We start from the raw sequence: 21,926 nt of genomic DNA, 5'->3' as shown, positions 1-21,926 counted from the left end.
TTCCGCAACGAAATATCACCCTGCTCTCCGATATTTTCGTCTCGCTCATTCGCTTCTCTAAGGACAGAGGAAGACAACATCGGTGCCTCGTTCTATCGATATTTTTAATCCAACGACAGCCATTACTGGTGCAATTTATGCTCCTGCTATGCTCTGCGGGTGTGTTCGTTTCGTTGTTCGGTCACGCATACCCATAAGGACACATGTGCGACCGCATTCCCGTCGAACAAACCGGTCTTTGCCGCCCTGCCGGTGAACAACACCTTCGATCAATGATGCGTTGCTTGTAGCAACATGGACGATTATTATTCGCTGCCATATTAGTATACCCAAAACGTTACAAATGTTGCTTTTATATTAATAGCTCATAACTGCTGAACACCAACGTTTTAAGTTGTACTTTTAACGATAGCTTAAGTCTTTTCAGCGTGACCCCTAATAAGCAGGACGAGCCAAATCAAGATAGAAAATAAATTACAAGCCAATTATCGCCACTATTTAATCAAATAACAATAAACCGAGCAGGAATTCTTTTGGTTGTTAGTCAAAGATACCGAGCTTACACCCCTTTCTCAGTCGAATAAAAAGGAACAATACGTTAGAAGAAGCGTGATAATATGGGTAATAACAATAAAAAATCGTAAAACTGAACGTTATATGACTTTTTAATTACCTCCACCACTGAACGTGGCGAGTGGACTCTTGCCCAGATGGATGAATGGACGAGATGGCAGTAGCACACACCGGACGTAAATACGCTCACGCATACTAGCACACGAGCCAGAAACTCATCCATTCACTCAGGTCTAACCTACAAACACGCCGTGGAGGTGCAATCCTATATAAAACAAGTCTAATTTTTTTTATCTATAGTGGTTCTTCTAAATGCTATAAAAATAAAAAGTTACAACATAGTTTTGAGAACCATAAAACAACTCTGCTCGTTGAACAGCTTTCAACACTCTATTCACCTAGTTTTTCCAACTCGCCCAAATCGCTGCGAAGAGCTAAGAAATTGGAAATTGAACGAAATAAAAAAAAATATTTCAATCCCTTGTTTGCCCAAAATTCATCAAAAAGCGATGGGACTAATCTGATCATGCAAATAATTATGAACATTGACAGTAAACAGTTCCGTTGGTACCAATGAATGCTTTAAAACACTGGCTCGAATGGTGACGCACCGAACTTGATAAGCGTACACACTGGTAAATTCCAATTAAAATGTAAATAGCTCAACTTTTTCTTGTTATTTGGAAATACTAGTTTGGCTGGTTTTCTTACTGGGGGCTTCGCCGGCTGAACTACAACCAGATCACAGTGGGTATTTCATGCTGTGGTTTGAAAATCACAAAATAAAATTTATTTGTAGGAAAAATCATTTCATAAAAATTGGTGGTAAGTTTGAGTGAAGCATTGTACCATGCATATAGAATTATGACGTAAATAATGCAGGTTGGCAACTGAACCGGGAATTAACCGGGAATCGTAAACAACACGAAAAAACCAGGAAACAACCAGGACTTTGATTGGAATCTTACAATATTTCAACGTACTATATTAATGCTTGCTCTATAAAAGACTTTTTAATCAGAAGAAAAGCAGCTTGCGTTTCAATAAATAGCAGCAAAGTTCAAGTTGTATCAACAAACTACGTAGCATAACGTCAGATTGTTGAGGAAAAACGTCCTCTTTTAATTTTATTATCTGAAACTCACATTGTAGAAACTGAAGATTTTGATCAGTATAGTATTCCGGGATATATGTTGTTGCTGCTTGTTTATCAAATTCTAAACACACTGGTGGTGTTGCTATTTATGTCAACGAATCAGTTCAATTCAACCTTTGTACCAACGAAGTTATTGATGGCAACTGGTTCTTGGGCATTACAGTTGTACGTGACATGGAGATGGGCAATTATGGTGTTTTGTATCATTCTCCCGGTTCTAGTGACCAGCGTTTTGTTGAAGTTTTAGAGAACTGGCTCGAGACATTCCTTGATTCTAGTAAATTAAATATTTTATCTGGTTATTTTAATATTAATTGGCGTGATATCTATAATTCGAGTCATTTGAAGCATTTAGTTGATTTTTTTTTACAATTTAAAACAAACGGTAATTGAATATACACGTAATTCCAGGCACAGTAGAACTTTAATTGACCACGTTTATTCCAATTTTGATTCCATTTGTTCAGTTACGGATACTGATTTGAAAATAACCGATCATGCGACCTTAGTGATTAATGTATTAGATAATATCAATAACCCTCCCCTTGGCTAGTTTTTGCACCTTGCTGTTGGTGGGCGGGCTTAATTTCATGCTTTATAGTGGAGTGTTGGAGACGGTAGGTTTATGGCCGGCGTTGCTGGCTCATGCCGCAATAGAATGGCGTCATGGGCAGGCAATGGGGATTACTAAGCTTCCCCTCTCTGATAAACCACTGCATGAGAGAACCAAAGATCTAGTCTAGCAGTAATAGTATCACACTTGTTACTCCTTTAATTGAGAGCCGCGTCGTAGTACGCTTACGTATAGGCACTGACGTTGGGTGTGATACTGGTGGGTTTTGCCGCAAATCACTCTTATTTTATTTATTTTTGCGCAGAGAGATTTATTTGGGTTTGCAAGGGAATTATACTATTGAAATATTTCAGAAAGTGCCCAACGGTGCTCCTTCTATTTGCGTGACAAGCTTTCATTGTTGTTTTCATTGGAGTATTACTCAGGAAACAACGTTAAACATCATTTTTGTACATTGTATTGTAACTAATCTTATATGTGCTTCAGTTTTGATTTGGGAGAAATGTTTGAACTATGGCTCGGGATTTCCACTGTGGCGTGCTTCTATTGTGATATATCCATACGTAATTTTGTGGGACGCCATAGTGGAAACGTGTGAGCGTAGTTGGTGCATATACCCTATATAATTTAAAATCAGCTAGGAAACTAACTTCAAAATGAAGCATTTTAGTCACTTGAAGGTGTCACCTGGGTCGAACTAAGATATAATAAATAGGTATAGGTCAAAATCAAAAGTACTTGAAACACGTTTAATTTTAGATTACAAGCACAAGTACAGGTACTTAATAAAGCATGGGTTATGCTTGATTAGGTGAATTAGAGCTTTTAATAATTTATTAAATTAGACTAATGAGATATCATAATCATCAAATGAACTTAAATAAGAAACTTCAGAAAGTATAATGACATTAAGTAGATTAAAAAAAGAATTAGGATGCGGGGGGTCCGCTTAGGAAGGCAACTAACATTTAAAGTTGTAGAATAAATCTTCTTATTTAGTCTTGAAATTTAAAAAGAAAACGCAGGCAGACCAATAGCATTTAGCAGATTAACAAGGAGAGGAATAGTTTAGGAAATAAGTAAAAGTAGAGGTATGTGACAATTAATAGCTTTTAAACTTTTGGAGGTATCGTATTCCCCTGAGTTTGTTGTACTCGATTACTATATAATTCTCTCAATACGCGAAATCTCTTATATATGCGGTTAAAGCATTTGAGTTAACTTATTTCGTAGTGTTCAAGTACTTACATTTGTAAACAGCAGTCAATGTTAATCTATGAACTAAACCATACGTAAAATCGATCTTTCCTTATGTGGTATTGATGCATGTTTAATTTTTCGCGGCTGTCGGAATCAACGCGCCTACGTCTACGGAGCTTGCGCAGAAGTGATTCGCAATGCGGTAGAGCTCACCAAAAGTTTTTTTGAGCTTCTGTAGTATAGAATTTGTTCGGTGCGGTCGGAAAATCTTGAAATGATTGATACGTGCGGTAAAATAACTAAATTGAAACAAAGCTCAACAGTAAAATAAGTAGAATATTTAGGGACGAAACCAAAATTAATCAACTTGCCAACATAGGCTAACACATTTATTTTGGTGGCACTCTTTAATTGATAATAAGCCTTTTTTTCTCGCTTCGGTTGTCTCGCACGGCTTTCGGAATTCGCGCGGTTTTCGTAACTTACATAATTTAGATATTTCGTTCGAAACGGATTTACTTATTCAATCGGTTTACTACGCGGATGTATGTAAGCGCACACGTCACAGCATTTTTTCTATAACTATCTTGAAACAGTACATACGGAATCCAGTGTTCAAGCGGCCAACATAGGCTAGTCCTTCTGCTGTATTGTCAAAGATAGAAGCAAAATTTATTCAAATGGGTCAAGTCTTGAAAATTAAGCTGTCACGCAGCTCCAGCTTGATACCCAATAAAAAAAAAATCAATAACAATGATCAATTAGTAAAATTGAAGTGCTGGAAGAAATATTTGAAACAAGCTGTTTCGAATCTTGTAGAGAGGAGCGTGGATTTTCCATTCGCGGTCGGTAATTTAGATGAATCTACAGCTGTTCTTAATAACGCTTTGAAAACGTGTACCAATCAACTAGTTGAGCGAAAGTTTGTTTCTTTGAAAAACTCGAACAGCTGGTACAATTTGGATCTTTTGCGTCTTAAACGGAAAAGGGTAAGTCATTGGAATAGGTACACAATCGCGCGTAATAAGTATTCACCATCGATAAAGAAAACCCGTTGTGAATATGTTCAAAGGAAGATTGATCAGCATCAAAACAACAGCAAAGAGCTAAGGAAAATTTTGAAATCTTTATTAAAACCTGGTAATTGCAAACCGCGGTCAGAACAGTCAGAACAAGTAATTGCATCTAAATTTAATGATTATTTTTCGACAGTGTTTCATTGATTAATCAATCAATTGAATTGGTCGATGAACCGGACGAAATAAAACAGCCAGTTAATAGTAGTTGTATATTTTGAAGGTTTCTCAAGCTGGAACGGATCCAGTATCGTTGTCTTCGTATCGCGTTAGGATGCATGCACTCGACTCATACTATGAGTCTCGAAGTGCTGGCGGGCATGTTGCCACTATCCGTCCGTTTTTCAGAGTTATCTCTGAGGCTCCTCACCCGTTGCGAAGTAATGAACCCACTGGTGATCGAAAACTTTCAGAAGCTTCTGGAGCTAAATCCTCAAACATGTTTTATGACTTTGTACTACCTATTTTAACACAGGATGTCAGCCCTTCAAGAAATATTCCCAATCGTGTAGTCTTCTCCGATTTCGGCAATTCAGTGAATTTTGATTTATCTATGAAGCAGAAAATCCGCTTAATTCCAGAGCATCATCGTTCTATGATTGCTCCGTCATTATACGCTGCAAAGTTTGGCCATGTTGATTCTGCAAGAACGTTTTTCACAGATGGATCTCTAATAGAGGAGTCCGCTGGTTTTGGTGTATTTAATGAATTTCATAGCGCCTCTCGAAAACTTGAAGCTCCTTGTTCTGTGTATGTGGCTGAACTGGCAGCAATTCACTACACTTTGGAAACTATTGCTTCACTTCTTCCACACCACTACTTTATTTTTACGGATAGTCTCAGTTCTGTCGAGGCTATCCGTTCCATTAGGCCGGTAAAGCACTTCTCGTATTTTCTCTTGCAAATACGAGAACTGCTTAGTGCTTTATCCGTGCGCTCTTTCATCATCACCTTCGCGTGGGTCCCTTCGCATTGCTCAATTTTGGGCAATGAGACGGCGGATTCACTTGCGAAGGTGGGCGCTATGGAAGGCGACATTTATGATCGACAAATCGCCTATAGTGAATGTTTCTCTATTTATCGTCAGCAGTCGCTCGTTAGCTGGCAACATCAATGGAGTGAAGGGAGCTTGGGACGATGGCTACATTCAATTATCCCTAAGGTGTCGAAGTTTGCATGGTTCAAAGGGTTGGACTTGGGTCGAGACTTCATACTCGTCTCGTCTCATGTCCAATCACTATTGTCTAAACGCTCACTTGTTCCGTGTGGGGTTGGGAGACAGCAATCTCTGTGAATGTGGACAAGGTTACCAGGACGCTGATCACATCCTTTGGACTTGTGCGGAGTATCGTGGAGTCAGATCACATTTTTATGATTCCCTTCGGGCTCGAGGTAGACAACCTAATGTTCCAGTTCGGGATATTTTGGCTAGACGCGATCTGGAGTCTATGAAACTCATATATGTTTACTTTAAGGATATTAACCTTAGATTGTAAGTTTGATTAACCTTGTGTTTAGTTTGTATTTTGTACGTGTGGGTTTTTTTTTTCAATGTTTGTTTTCAAGATGAATAGAAATAATTTCATGCTTTAGGATTAATTAAATAGTTGTATCGTAAACCACATTTCAAACCTCCTTTTTCCCTTTTCCCATCCAAAAAATTGTAAATCTCCACTAACCTCGAGACAACCGCAAGTACTCGGTTCAGTTCCTTTAACTTTAAATTTAAGACAGTAATAATGTATAACGCAAAGGATAACTCGGCTCTGTAAAGTTTATTCGATTGAGCCTGTACAAATAAAATAATTATAAAAAAAAATTTAAGGTTTTCACCCAATTACATTAGATGAACTTAGAGTTATAAGTTTTTCATTAGGAAAATCGGCTGGAGTTGACAATCTTAATGCTAGAGTTATTCAAGATTGCTTTCGTGTCATTGGCCACATCTTGCTGAACCTTATTAATGAATATTTGCAAACTGGACACGTGCCACAAATTTGGAAGGAATCCTTAGTGGTTCCTATTCAAAAAGTTGCTGGAACGATTAAAGCCGAAGAGTTTCGTCCCATCAACATGTTGCACACATTAGAGAAAATTTTAGATTTTGTTGTTGAAGGCCAGCTATTGGAGTATTTTAATAGTAATAGTTGGTTGATACCAGAACAATCGGGATATCGGTCATTCTTGTGAAATCTTCCATTTTAGTTTTCTCAAATGCAACACAAATATCGAGATTACAGCGCTTGCAGAGTAAAATAATGCGTTTGATTTTGAGATGTAATAGATTCACTTCCTCATCTTTGATGATAGACGCCTTACAATGGTTGTCGTTGAAGCAAAGAATTGTATATTTGACTATGGTGTTCATTTTTAAAGAAGTTAACGGTTTGTTGCCTCGATATTTGTTTGATCGAATTGAAAGAGGAAGTGACTTTCATAGATATAATACTAGAAACGCGGTTGAAATAAGAACACCACATTTCTTGACTTCTTCTTCTTCTTCGCATTTCAAGCTTATTGCATATCTCATATTAGCTTATTGCGTGCTCTCAACTTAGTGTTCTGGATGCACTTCCACAGTTACTAATTGAGAGCTTTCGATGCCTGTACCATTTTTGCATTGGTATAATCATACTTCTATGTCCAGGGAATACGAGAAATTTTCCAACCCGAAAAATTCCTAGACCGGACCGGGAATTGAACCCAGCCACCTTCAGCATGGTCTTGCTTTGTAGCTGCGCCTTTATCGACTGAGCTAAGGGAGGCCCTTTTTCTTGACTTGTGCTTCACAAAATTAATTATATTTTAAAGGGATAAATGTTTTCAATTCGATGCCTGGACATATCAAACGTTCAGCAACAGAATTTAAAATACACAGCATTTCACACGTTGAAACTGTCGTTTGAACAGTTATCTTGACATCTTGTATCTTGACAAAATTATCTCTAACGGATTATTTTGTATGGATAGCTGCCATAATGACATTTTAATAATTATTGTAGCACTGCAAAAACTATTTTTGTTTACCACAATGGTGATGATGGATTTTTAATATTTGATTTACCGTGCGGGACCGAAATCCGTACACCTAAGCAAGAGAGAATCATTAACGGTCAATACTAAATAATACTATCACATTATGCTCTGTACCACATCTTTTTCCTTTACATTTATCTTTATTTTTCCAATATTTGCAAACACCAGGTCTGAAAATTACCTTTAATTATTAGAAAAAGAGATTTAAATTGCACATATCTTGAATCAAAATCCGTACAGCGTTCTACGATTGAATCAAAATCCGTACAGTTTTGAATCGAAATCCGTACACTGTGTTGAGGATGAATCAAAATCCGTACAGTCATGAATCAAAATCCGTACATGAATGTAAATCGATCGAAATCAATGAAAAAAAAACATGTTGCTATCTTGAATAAAGTATTTTTTTGTAGTTGCTTGGCTAAGAGTCCAAAACAGCTATATCCGTTTAAATACACTAGTTTACAGCATATTTGAACTTTGTACGCTGATGGTCATTTCCCATGTAAAATCATGCGCTGAATCCAAAAATGTAGTCCAAAAAATCTCAGTAGGATAGTTTTGGAGATATAGGGGTAAGAGAGGCATAGTGAACAGGTGGGGCATAGTGAGCATCGCGTGCTCCAGCTTGGACTTCCAGCCGTTCAGAACAAATTTGTTGGCTGTAGGATCAATATCATAATGATATTGATCCTACTACCAGTTGATTTGTTTCATGCAGTTGGAGATCCAGAGCCAAAGTGCGGGATGCGCACTATGCCCTGCCTGTTCACTATGCCCCTCCTTCCCCTAGCTAAAAAATGAATTCTCACTTAAAAAAAAAACTGAAACACAAATATCTCTGGCTGCAATGAAGTGATATTAATTATTTTAACGCCAAATTAAACGTGATAAAATTTTATTTCGATCGTTATAACACTATTTTTCCGTGAGAGTATTGGTAGAACCACCATAAACATTTTAATTTACATTGCTTAAAAACTTAGCAGAAATTCAATTTTTCCTAGGAAAACTTAAAAAAAAACAAACTATTAACTAACAACAATACCATCAATCTCACTGACAATTGATGTTCAATTGATCGAACGAAAAAATTTCTTACCTTTAATTTAGCGTTAAAATATTTGATATAATCTCATTACAACTGGAGATATTTTTATTATAGTAATCAAACTTGTTTAAAGTGAATTTTTATTTTAGCTGTATCTCGAAAACTATCCTACTGACATTTTTTTGACTACATTGTTGAATACAGCGCACGATTTTACATAAGAATCATTCGTCAAAGGTTAATTTTTTTACTTTTACTTTTTTAACTAATGATATAAGCGTTAGATTAATTGATGCTCCAATCGATTCAAAGGAGAGGTAACTGATTTCTTTTTATTTAAGAAGGTGAATGTTCTGGATTTTTATGCTAACTAATATCATGTTTAAGGATTCATTTCCTCCAAATTTTATTCTATACCAGTGCTTTGGGTTAAATATTCTTACTGGAGTTTTCCTCCGATCACAACTTCGAGGTTTTTGAAATTTGACATGTGATAACGTGCAAGATGTGCCATACTTTGGAACTTGGGGGTACTCCAGATCAACGCTACAAAACATTATTAACCGGGACTAAACTGGGCGGTGTAGCCTGGACAATGTTGTCGAATCAATAATAGCAAACTGAACAGAAGACTGCCGAAACATCTTTAATACAACGATAATGGAAACGCTCCATAAACCCATGGCATCAAGCGATAATCTAACCGGTTCCTAAGATGGTAGCCCTATAATGGCGGATAAAAAATACAACCATCTTAGAAACCAACAAAAAAAGACAATGAACTGACATCAAGGATTAGTTTTTCGTTTTGTGCATGAAAATTAAAACAGGTAAAATAACGACTATAACTTAATTTAATTTAATACGTCAAGAGAGTAATAATCATAAAAATGCAGATCTTTCATTGCTTCTTTTCCACAGCTTTCTTCTGCTTCTTCTCCATTGTTACCATTGCCTTTTCAGGTTATAATGCTTTCTTGCTTCCAACCCTAATAAAAATAACCATAATAGAGAGCTTAACGACGTGTTCGGGGTATCATCCAAACCATTTGTGGGATAGTTCGTTCATGGTATTTATTTATTAAGGAACTTTCTTTCCTCTTCTTCCTTTTCTTCCTCCTCTTCCTCTTTCGCTCAACCTTTTTCTTTTGTCGTTCCTCAATCCTTTGTTTCTTTGCGTTCTCTTTATCAATTTTCGCCCGCACTACTTTCATGTGTATTTCCGGTCACTTCTCGCTGGTAGCTACTGCTGGGAATGCTCTCTGGCCCATTTCTGTCTGCTCTCTGTAAGGGAGCATCCAACAATGACGTAGCATATTTTTGATCAATTTTATACTCCTCCCCCACCCCCTCGTAGTGAGTTTGGCTATTTCCAATACATGGCCGGTCACAAATTGTGAAACCCTCACCTCCCCCCTCAAATGCTACGTCATTTATGCATGGTCCCTAATTTGAATATGCGTGTTGGTGATATCCTGTAGGGGAGCTGCGTTGTTTTACTTTTCGGCTGGTTCTTGACGCTCTTCATTAAAAGATATTAATAATATAACATTTGCAATACGAATAAAATAAGAGAGTAGCGATTCAATACGGCATCTCTTATGGTGGTGAATGGAACGGCAAAATCCCTGGATGCTTCTCGGTAAGATTTCTCCGCACGCATCATTGCCACAGTCTTCTCCAAATCCTCCGGCGTGTATTTAGTTTCCATGATCTGCTGAAAAAACATTGGATAAAGTAGAATCGTCATTAGTGATGCACAAGTGTACGGATTTAGAATCAGCTGTTATATATGGATCGAAATCCGTACAGTACTAATTTTGATAAATAAATACCATATGAACGATCCATTGCTTAGAATTGAGATATAAAACGATTAACACTAACCTTTCCAATCGACCTTTAGGAAACTACTTGCAAACATCACTGAAATACGCTTAACAAACTGAAGTAAATCCGAGAGATTTTCTTAGAAAATCGTTAAGAACGCAACCGATTGACAGAAATGCCCGACACGTGTTGAGGTTTTTATTTTTCTTATTTTAATTGCATGACATTCTGCTTAATTGTTGACGTAAACATCAAGTTAATGCATGAATGCACATGAATATGTATTCATGTATAATATTTACTTTGTTATGATGCATATAAATAATCAAATTCAACAGGGTGTATGGATTTCGGTCCCGCACGGTAATAGTAGTAGAATAATTGAAAAAAAAGTAGTCTACGAAGGTTTGAGCCTCGCGCGTGTATTACGGATATATAGGACTTAATTTTAAATTTGATAAAAAAAATGCAATGGTGAAGCTTATTTGGAAGATACATTGGCAAATGTCGGGAGCTCTGAGCATTCCTGATATTGCTAAAAATGATGATAGCATCAGATTGCGGGGTTGCTAGTGTAATAGGATGATTTGTTGATTGTTCATTAACTCTTGATTGCTTGAAATACTTACAAAAAGGCGAACTAAGAGGTGGCCGCCTGAGCTTTTCCACATTTATATCGCTGTGAAGCATCTTTAAACTCTAGATGGAATTTATGTCTGTAACAGTAACCAGTTCGATTTTTTTGCAAACCTGTTTAAATTGTCATATTTAATTATCTTAAAGATAAATCTTCCAGCTCAAATCTTTGTAGGGATAAGAAAGGAAACCATTATCATCATTTTCTTAATCGAAACCTGTTAATAAACTTTCTATGTTCGATATCTTGTATATATTTCTCTTATAATCTAATTTTTCAAGGGGTTCCAGCTTTCGGCGAAGAAGAGCGTTAGAAGCCATGTTTGTCCATCTCCGATCAAGCCATCCCCGTCAAAAATTCCGTGCGGGTCTTGGGTGTGCTCATTGACCGCACGCTATCGTTTGTGCCTCACTTCCACGAGGTCAAGAAGAACTGCAAAAGCCGGATCAACTTGATTAAAGCAATCTCGAAGCCCCACCGATCCAACAATCGGGCAGACCGCTTCCGTGTGGCGCAAGCCATCATTGATAGCCGGCTGCTGTATGGGACCGAGCTTACATGCCTCGCATCGGGAAAACATGAGGAAATTCTCGGCCTGACCTGCAACAGCAGCATTAGGATCATCTCTGGCCTCCTGCCTTCCACCCCCGCCGATTCAGCCTGCACAGAAAAAAATTCTGAATTTTAACTCCCTTCGTTTAATTTTGAGCTTTACTTGGCATAAACAGTGAAATCGTTGACAAGCTTGCATACAATATTGCATATATATGCGCTATTGCGCTTAAATTTACTTGAAATATCACGTAAATTTATGCCAAATATAGCGTTAATTTTATGTGCGCTATATCTCGCAGAAATTTACATGAATTTTTCGAACGGTGTGTGTGGAAGCAGGGATCCTTCCGTTCAGGTACCGAATCATGAATGCCACCATCATCAAAACCGCATCATTCGTCGCCAAGAAAACAGGCAACGGCAGGGGAATAGAATCCTGCGTACGATCGCCAACGTCGACCTCCCCCCGGTGGCTAGGATCCACTGGCACGGATAGAAGAGTTGGCTCTCTTACAGCATCAACATTGATCGCCGAATTAAGAACCGATTCAATGCAGGAGATAATTCCGAGGCCCTGCGTCGGTCAGTAGCAGAACTAATTGGTTCTACTATGCCGAACACACACACCGGTACACAGATGGCATCGGACTTTCCGGAAGTTGTATACTAGCTAGCAACAGCATACCGCCGCAATGCTCCGTTTTTTTTTCTGCAGAAGCTGCCGCAATTTTTCATGCGGCCATATCACCAGCGAACCAACCAATCCTTATCCTGACTGACTCTCACAGCGCTATCCAAGAACTCTAGACCAACAATTGAAATAGGCGGATCAACCAAACGTAAACAAAGGCTTTAAACACACAATTCTCGAGAATCAAAACACTCCCACGCAAACTAACAATGCCATTCGATAATGGAAGTTTTCTCTATCAAATGATGGTGTTAGATTGCTTGGATGTGCTTTGATTCTCGAGGAATTTGCGTTTAAAGCCATTGTTTACGTTTGGTTGTTCCGCCTATATCAATTGTTGGTCTAGAACTCTGCTCCGCAGCTCCATTACACCCGTGGATTCAGGCTACAGTAAAGTATGCCCTGAGCAGGGCTTCACAATATCAGCTTCAATCGACCAAATCGATGCGACGAAGAGACTGTTGGCTTTCTTTTTCTGTTAAAGTCGAACAGCTTCGCAGCATTCTAGAACCTCAGTCGGCGTGCACAAGCAAATGTTCAATCGCTTGCCTCTCTTTCTCCCGTCGCTCCATTGGTCTTCCTTTCAAGCTTCGGTAAAACGGATGAGCGAAAGACCGCTCGAATTGATAGTTTTCTCTTTCATGAAACACATCAACAGAGGTTTCATGACGTATATGGCGGAAAATGAAATAACACATTTAAAGCATTTCTCACGTGAAAACACTTGAAGGTTACACGTAATATGTTTAATTTATCTTCCATCCACATATTTATCTAAAAAAAATTAACGAAAACGGGACATAACGCATTTTAAACAGATTGAAAAAGCGGTGATAGAGTGTTCGTGAAAGTAAAGCCATAATGAGGTTTCGTTTAACTATAACATCGACATTACTTACATTGAAAGCGATGAGCAAAGCAACGACGAGAAGATCCACGGCCAGCGTTTCCTTCTAAGCGTGCTTCTTTTTCATTATCATTTCTTGCTGATAGTCTAGCTAGAAATGAAGCGTTGAACACGTTTGTATGAGAGAAACAAAAGTGGAGTTCATTTTAGAGCTTCGAAAATGTAGAGCCCTAGCCCTGAGTAGCACCGTCTACACATGGATACCTGGACACTGTGGAATACCTGGCAACGAGACAGTGGATCACCTCGCTGGATCTGAACCATCAAAGAGTCATATCAAGGCTCAGAACTGGACACTGCCGACTGTATTGCAACTTCGACCAAGGACCGTTCCGTAGGAACTGCGTGATTTGCTAAGTTCCAGCGACCGTCGAGCACTTCCTCTGCGTCTATGGGATCACTTCGAGCATCCGGAACCTTCTCGGAGACAACTCGCCCGCTGCCGACGCCCTCTTAATATTCCTCAGAGAATCAAAGTTGTACCATGGTATTTCGACAGTTTTTTTGTTAGCTTCTGTTTATCATTTTGCTTTCGGCTGTCGGGACGGCTCTGCACGGGATGAGCCTTTGGACCTCGTGACGGTGCCGTTTTGTTCAGATCAATGTTACACGTTTTAATTTGTTAATTCTCCGTTTCCTATAAAGAGCCATGAATGCTGTACCTTACAGCTTTAGTAGCCGGTGGGGCGCCACATGGGATGAGTCGTTCGGCCCTCATGATGGTGTCCAACCAACTAGGAATGAATTTACTGTTAACGTTCAAAAGTATGAAAGCAACTCTGTTCAACAACTCCGTAGGAGGTTCTCCTTCTGAGACCTCACACTCTCGACTAAGAGATGAACTAGCCTTCGGCTAAAAATCTCTAAAACAAAGATTTAAACAAAAAATGTCTTTTCAAGCCCGGAATTTTGACTTTTCAATTAAAATTTTTACAATGTCCCTGAGTCTGGTATTTTGAATATTTTTGATAAATTTTAAACCTATTACTCTATTTCTGGGACATTGAATGCAGATTATATTTCTGACATAGATGTTACACTTTTCTGAAATGTCTAGCTCCATAATCAGTTTTATAAGATCAGTATCTTGAAATTTGTTCTCAATCGAAGTCTCATAATTTTAGGAATTTTTGTATATCCTGGATCTTGAATTTATGTGCAAGGCATCTTAATATTTTTTTAAATTTTTAAATTTACTATACTTCAAGAACTCATCTCCTGATACATTTGCAAATTTGTCAAGAATTTGATTCGCATCATTTTAAAAAGTCTTCAGAATAACTTTTACTTTCAGGATTTCTTTGATCTATACCATAAGATTTATTTATTTATTTCGTCAAGCAAAAGTAGACTACATACAATGGTTTCAATGTTTTACTTACGTGCTATGTATTATTTCTATTGTGTTTAAGTTGGTTTTTAATTTGTTATTTTGAAATAGTGATGCTAATGACTTCGCAGTGTAGATGATACTGTCGCATCATATGATTGAAGAGGCTAGTTTTTGTGTAGTTTGATTTTTCTGAGAATAATTTCCATGTTCTGAAATGCCGTGTGTAGAAGTCTTATTGTGAGAGTTATCTGCGATGTGAAACAATGTTATTGATGAAGAAAAGTATTGCAAGTTGTAAGTTGATGAGTTTGCTTCATATGATGGAAGAGGAAATGCGGTCCAATGTAGTTTGCAAAAGGTATATAATAGGATACGTTTTGGACGACATAATAAACGAACTCTATGCGTTTCCTTTGTATTGAAATGTACTGATTCCATACTAGGTTACAATATTCCAAAATAGGGATGTAGTGTATAATAATTTAATAGTGTATGGGTCTTGAAAATTATAGCTGAACCCCTGAATTATAAGGAAGCCCAGTATACTATTTGCTTCCGTAATGATGGTATTATAATGTTCCACAAAAGTTAGTTTGGGAGTCTAGGATTACACCTAACTGGTTGACTACAAATATTTCAAAATGAAATGAGGTGTTTCTATTATTCTGCTAAATACTATTACGCACTATTATATTTTTATACGCACCACTCACTTGCTATAAAAAAATGTTTTTCGGAATAATAAAACCATGAAATAGTATAATGCTAATTAGTACTTGTAAGTTACAAGAAGAGATCATGAAGTATATGTTTGACACATAAAATCTATCAATATTGCTTTCAGTGCGTCACAATCAGCGATTTTACGACTCGTGAGCGCTCACTCTGAGTGAACGCTCAAGAATCATAAGATCGCTGATTGTGACGCTCTGAAAGCGAAATTGATAGGTTTTATGAGTCTCCCTTCGGATGGGAAGTAAAGCCGTTGGTCCCCGGTTCATGAGTTGATGGGTCGATAGGTAGGGTCCAGGTGTGGGAGCTGCCTTCCTGGCACGTCGGTAGCATTGGTGCTCAGCACGGAAAACAAGATCGACGGAAAAAACAAACCAAAGGAAAAAAAAAAAAAAATCGAAATTTCAGAAGTCTTATAGTTTAAAATTTTCAACCATATTGCCAATAAAGGACGGTGTGCTTGAGAAAGTTATTTACGATATGGTCAAAAATTTTCGAAATGATAGGGTAAATGTTGGCTTCGGCACCCATTGACTGTTTTCGGCAACCAAAATTTAAACGTTAATTTCACTATGTTTTCCCATCAACGCACTTCCCTGAATGTGTCCAAACGATTGTTTAGCCTTTCAGCTTCAATCTGATTATATTTGAACGATCGAGCAATCCAGTAATGCTACATTTTTCTTCAAATAAAGCATACGCACTACAAAATGAGGTTGATTTCGAGTTGCCGATAATAGAACAGCTGGTTAACACGCAGTTCTAATGGGAAGGTTGCCGAAGAAAAAGAAACTGCCGACAATAGTCACACTCACCTGAGAAGTTTGGAGCGTTGTAAAAACGCTTTCAAAACGTTTTGAAAAATTCTGTCGATTGGAATGGGTAGAGAAGCAAGCAGCAGATGAATGTAAACAAGCAGACACATCATATATGTGCGTGACGCTGAGAAAATGCTAGTAGAAGTGCAGACGCTGCTTAGATTGACGAGAATACGTAAATTCCCCTATTTCCGAAATTAATTTCAGTGGCCAACGTAATTTTATTTTTGGCCCACAAAATTCAAAATGTGTTTCTTAGACTTAGGCTCCCACGAGTGGTAACAATGGCCCTGAATCCAAACGTACTGGACCTTTCCTCAAATTTTCAAAAACTTTATGAACCTTAATATCATAACAAATTAAAAGTTCAATCTTTTCTCAAGAAGCACATTTCCATCACGAACAGTTGCAGCAACTTATTATGACTAAAATAAGTCGTATAGCAGTTTCTAGAGCCGTTTTTTTTAACAAGCGTGCTATTATAAAGAAGGTGTCAACTTCAAGAGCGAGTAATGACTTTTGAGCATATCAGCTGGATTGTTTTTTAACTAGTTCGTTTATTTGGAAGGCTCAATCGCGTCAGCTTTCGGGAGCCGATAGTTCATTGTTCTTTGTTTGTAACAAAATTAGCTGGATTGTCCAATAACTTTTAAATGTTAACGTCGTTTTAAAGCAGGGGTCAATTGCATGAAACCCTGATGATGTTTGATAATTTCAGTTAGATTGATCAATAGCTTACATGTTAAAGAACTGGAATATTCAGGAAAATGGGTCATTGGGTGTCATATCATAGAACTTTGACTTAGTATCCATTAAATTAAATGAATGAACATCAATTTCTGTTTTCACTCGATACATTTTTTTTGATTATGTCATCATTAAGGACGGATACGAAAATGTACACCATGATATACCATGATTTCTTTTTCTGATATTTTTAAATAAGATGCATAACATTTGGCTGCCATGTGATATCACATGATCGCAAATACGGATAATCAAAATCGTGTCAAATCATAATTGAGTGTAGTTTGTGGCGAACATCAATTCGTGCCATATACGTGAATACTGCTGTACTTACAGGAATTTTGATATTTAAATTGATATAGAAACATCCTGGATGATGCTACACACTAAGAATTATCTAATTTTACACGTGACGGAATCCATCTTTGGCATAAAAGATGAGACGTAATTAAGTGCTCAGAGACTGAAAAGTTCGAAAGTACGTTTGAATTTCGCGTCTTTTATGACTCAATATTGTTTCAAAATTGTCCCTCGTATATGTCAGTCTCAGATCACCTAATTTTACATCAATTTGTCTAAGTGTGTAAGTGATTTTTTTTCAACGTTGTTAGCGCTGAAATAATCAATTCATCACCATACGCTGAGCAGAGCCGAATGACCACAAGATGGTTAAAGCCTCTTTAATAAAACCAACCAAAAGTGACCCTTCGATTGTTTGTTAACATTCGTCAATTCTGGAAAAGGAAGAAAAACACAGAATTACTTTTTGATAAAAAAAAAAAGTATAAAGAAACAATTTTGATGGATTTGAAAATAAAAATTGGTTTTTATTTTCACAAAATCCTTTCATGATTCGAGAAAAACGTTCATATTTATTGACTACGATATTTTCATCATACCAGGAGAGTAAAAAGCTCTTCGATTTGATAATTCAAAAATGGATCGATTATAAGATCGGCTCCGGATCACCCTGGAAACATCAGTTTTAATGTATTAAGGATTTATAAATAAACATTTAATTTACATTCTCCATGACATCTAAATCTACCATTCCACGGTGTTATAATATTGATCCATTGAGAAAAAATACAAAACAATATTGGTGCTTTGCTAGGTTTCGCTAGTAGATCCTTAAGTTATTAAAGTGATTCTATGTTGCACTGTACAACTGACTAATCATAGTGATATTTTGAGCTTTAATCAAAATCTCGACTTCAAAGTCCCACCGTGCAGTCAAACTGAGACACATCCCACTTGCTTTTCATCTGTGTGTGTGTGTGTGTGTGTGTGTGGTGACCATTCTTCCACCCAACTGAATCACGTTATCTTTACAGTCGTTTCAAACGATAGCAAAATTGCTTCTTTATCGGGGAGCAATGGAATGAAAGAAAAAAAATCGTCTCATCGTTTTCAAGCTCTATCCTGGTGGTCGCTTTCCATACCGCAGTTCCCGAAACGAATCAACGCGTGACTCCTATGGGAATGAATTAAATGAACGAATATAAATATTTATGCGCCATCCTAGAACCACTCCGGCATCGAAATGGATCGATTAGAGTGGAAATCGGGAAGCCTCTAACGAGGAGCTTTCAATAATTCGGAAAGAGTGGCCAAAATCGTAATTTGAACGCTTCAAGGCTAAGTTTAGATTCGGCTGCGGCAACGATTGACATTCTGTGTGAAAAACCATGTGTCTAAACTCACAGACAGGGTCACAAATTTATTGCTTTTACATGCCGTCATCGCATAGCCAAGCATCGCAAATTGTTTGCTTCTGGAAGAACCCTTCTCCTTGACTTGACTGTAGGGTTGCAATTTTATTGCCTCGCTGTAAAACCGGCAAAACGAAGCACAAATTTGACAACATTCCGTTGTGTGTGATATTTTGTTTTGGTAATTCGGCAAAGGAAGGATGTAACGTTTTTCTGTATCTACGAGTTTTTTACGGTTTGTTTGGATCGTAACTTCAAACTTTGCTGAATTGCTTGAAAAACAGTGAGAGCCACAACAGATGTTGGATTGGCGACACAGTGTAGAACAAGCGGTATGCAGTTGCACCAGTATGCAGAGGGAGACTTTCGCATATGCATAAGCTAATTGATTTATGATTCAATCGAAGAAATTGCATATAATTGGCGTTCATTTTAATAATTGTATAATTTATACGTCATGTTGTCACGTTTTGCCTTCACGCCTTGTAGTCTGCACCCCGAGTTAATACATGCCAATGCGGACATCGTGGGCTCGTTGCTTGTGGGATTGGTGACTCTGGCTACTGTCTCCGGTTACTCGTACGCTTATGGCAGAGCATGTGTGATTGTATCTATCCGTTCAACTGATGGTTATCTGAGCGTCCGGGGGATAGTCGTTTTGATAGACGACATTATCGATTAAAAGTATTGTTATTAGCTAATGCAGTTTATGGTAATGGTCCACCCAACGCAACGGCCTGTGTGCGACATGGGACGACCGATCGTATGGGGAAAATTGCCGTACCATTTGGTGCTTCCTCTAGTAGTGGAAACTAGCAGTTGAACGGGAAAGCATTGGAATCGTATTAAGAGTTTAAAATGTGCACCGGAATAGCGTTAGGAATTCCACGAGGCAGTTTTGCTACTCCAAGTCTGCTAGGGAATTACTCATTCACAAAGTGGCAAACGAGTCCCCAACAATGTTGCAACTGGCCGGCTGCCAATTGTCAGTTTCCTTATTTTGACCTTGCTGCATCCTCCCGTCGTCAATCGTCTCTGCTGGAAATGCATGTACGAATCGATGTAAGCAATAACAATTATCAGCGAATATGAATCAATCTTTTTTGCATATGCAATCCATTCCGGCTCGTGTCTGTCTCGAATATTAATCGACGGAGACGCATGGTATCCCTTACCGTAACATCATTGGTCATATTTTGTTGATATGATCAGTGCTGAGAAGCCTAAAATGATTTACAGCTTTTGCTGGTGCCCTCTATCAGGATAGGTTTACCACCAAGACTAGTTAATGGAAATCAATCACCCCCGAGGGATGAACCCTAACCAAAACATCAACGGTTAGGTCGGATGCTTCAATAAATGTACAGCTATTGCGTTTATCTACTTTCAATTTACTATAGTTTTCAGGGCCCGGGAACTTTATGACGACCATAAAGATATATATACGTCGTTATAAAATTATCCCTGCAGCTTGTATAAAGGGTTATAAAGAGTCATGTGAGAAAATCGGTGGCAAAGAAATGAAATGTCATGCACAATGCAGAAGGAAATGGAAATTTCCTTTTGAAAATTTCTCTGTTTCATTTATTAAAATAATGCAATATGTTTTCAAATAATCTGAAGTAACATCGTTTTGAAGGATTTGAATTATATTTGACAATTGGTGCACTTCATTCCTTTCCAGGGTTGTATTGATAGTCAAGAATCAACATCTACAAAATGCCCACAACAAGGCATCTGAAATCACACTCTACACTCCTGGCCATAGGGAGAGAAACCCAAACGAAGCACTGTAACTGGGCTGTATCTCAAAGGGTCTTTGCTTTCAGTTTTCCTGTTTCCTATGTGTGCTCCTACTGCGGTTCATCACTGGCTCTCGACCCAGAGTTGGGACTTTCCAATTGGAAACTGTACGCATGTCCGTTTCTGTACCACCAAGGAAGCAACCCTCTTTCTGCTCACAAACTGATAATTCAAGAGTACTGTATTGAAAAGCAGAAAGCTTCATTATCGACCGGTAGTACCAACAGAGCACCACCAGATGTCGGTAAAGGACATTCTCATTCCCCTCATTGATGCTTGCATACTATATAGAGGATGCAGCGAGCCATTAATAAACGATGCCGAAAAAATCAACCCATAGATGCAATCTGATCGAGCGAGACCAATAAAATAATAATTTTAACAACCTATAAACAATTGCAATTTAACGAAGTTAATCTAAAAGCGATGTTAATAGCCACCACAGGATCTTTCTCCCACTTACTTTCGGGGATAAATGACCCTTGCTCGAAAATGCACCAACTTCGTTCAAGTGGGCGTCATAATTTAACGGTTTTGAGAGGAGCCAGATAGGGACAAAATTGAATCATTCGTGCATTTACGTCAATATTTATCGCCCTGTTTACTCAACAACCATTTCCTGATTTTCTCTTGTGTTTTCTCGTTTTTATTACAGGTACCCATCACTGCGAGGGAGAAAAGTTCATCCGTTCGATTTCGTTTCTGTTTATTTTCCATCGTTGATTTTTATTTACCTTAACCTTTGACCGTTTGTTTGCATAACTGTGCTTAATTTTCAACGGAGCTCATTAAATTTATTTACTTTTAACCAAAACCATGGCTTGGCGCTTTTATTCCCTAATCTTTGCCTCGTTTGCCATCGGATGAAATCATCATTAACGATAGGAAAAAAAAAGCTGAAAATATTGATCGAAACCGGAAATTGTGTGAAAAAGCGCGAAAATCTAAAGAGTGACACTATTAATTCAATTTGGTGGTAGTTTTATGGAGAGGTTTATGGTTATTATCGAGATTTATAGCCACTTGCTGGTATGCATCAGCCTACGGGTCTGTTCGGTCAGAAACGAAAGAGTGTGTGATTTCAAGTGTATAATTGGTTTTTCAATTTTGAGCCACCCGAAGAGCAAAAGAAAAAAAAAATCATAAAATGAAATGTGCATTGAAAGTTAATCTCGAAGTGAAGCGCAGTAGTGATGATGATGAAGAAGAAGAACAACAGCAAACCATCTCCGCAGCAAAGGAGCCAAAAGGAAGCGTGAAACAACAAGTTTTATTGTGGCGAAACAGTAAAAAATATTTTTATAGCAAAGCATGGAATTGAAATTAGATGGAATTATGTCACTTGGTGTTTTACGATTGGTACCGTCAACTTTACGAGTGTCGATCAGTCACAGGGAGATGACTATGGAAGCGCTTTCAGTGGACGACCTTGGATTCACAGAGTGTCAGGAATTATCAGACTTCGAATGGATTAAAGATGCCCGAGGATGCCAGT

The 21,926-nt window shown here is 38.0% G+C and overlaps 1 long non-coding RNA gene across 1 annotated transcript in view; it reads left to right on the top strand.

The window, feature by feature from the left end:
• LOC135706453 (uncharacterized) overlaps positions 1-21,926 on the top strand; it is a 315,707-nt gene extending 293,781 nt beyond the window's left edge. The window contains exon 4 of the long non-coding RNA XR_010518169.1: positions 21,087-21,926. This is a non-coding gene — a long non-coding RNA (uncharacterized LOC135706453). The remainder of the gene's footprint in view (positions 1-21,086) is intronic.

The sequence above is a fragment of the Ochlerotatus camptorhynchus genome, unplaced genomic scaffold (genome assembly GCF_037179485.1).
Source record: "Ochlerotatus camptorhynchus isolate MF236.1 unplaced genomic scaffold, CSIRO-AGI_Acam_v1.1 ptg000278l, whole genome shotgun sequence".
Taxonomy (NCBI): domain Eukaryota; kingdom Metazoa; phylum Arthropoda; class Insecta; order Diptera; family Culicidae; genus Ochlerotatus; species Ochlerotatus camptorhynchus.
This window is presented reverse-complemented; position numbering and strand designations above follow the sequence as displayed.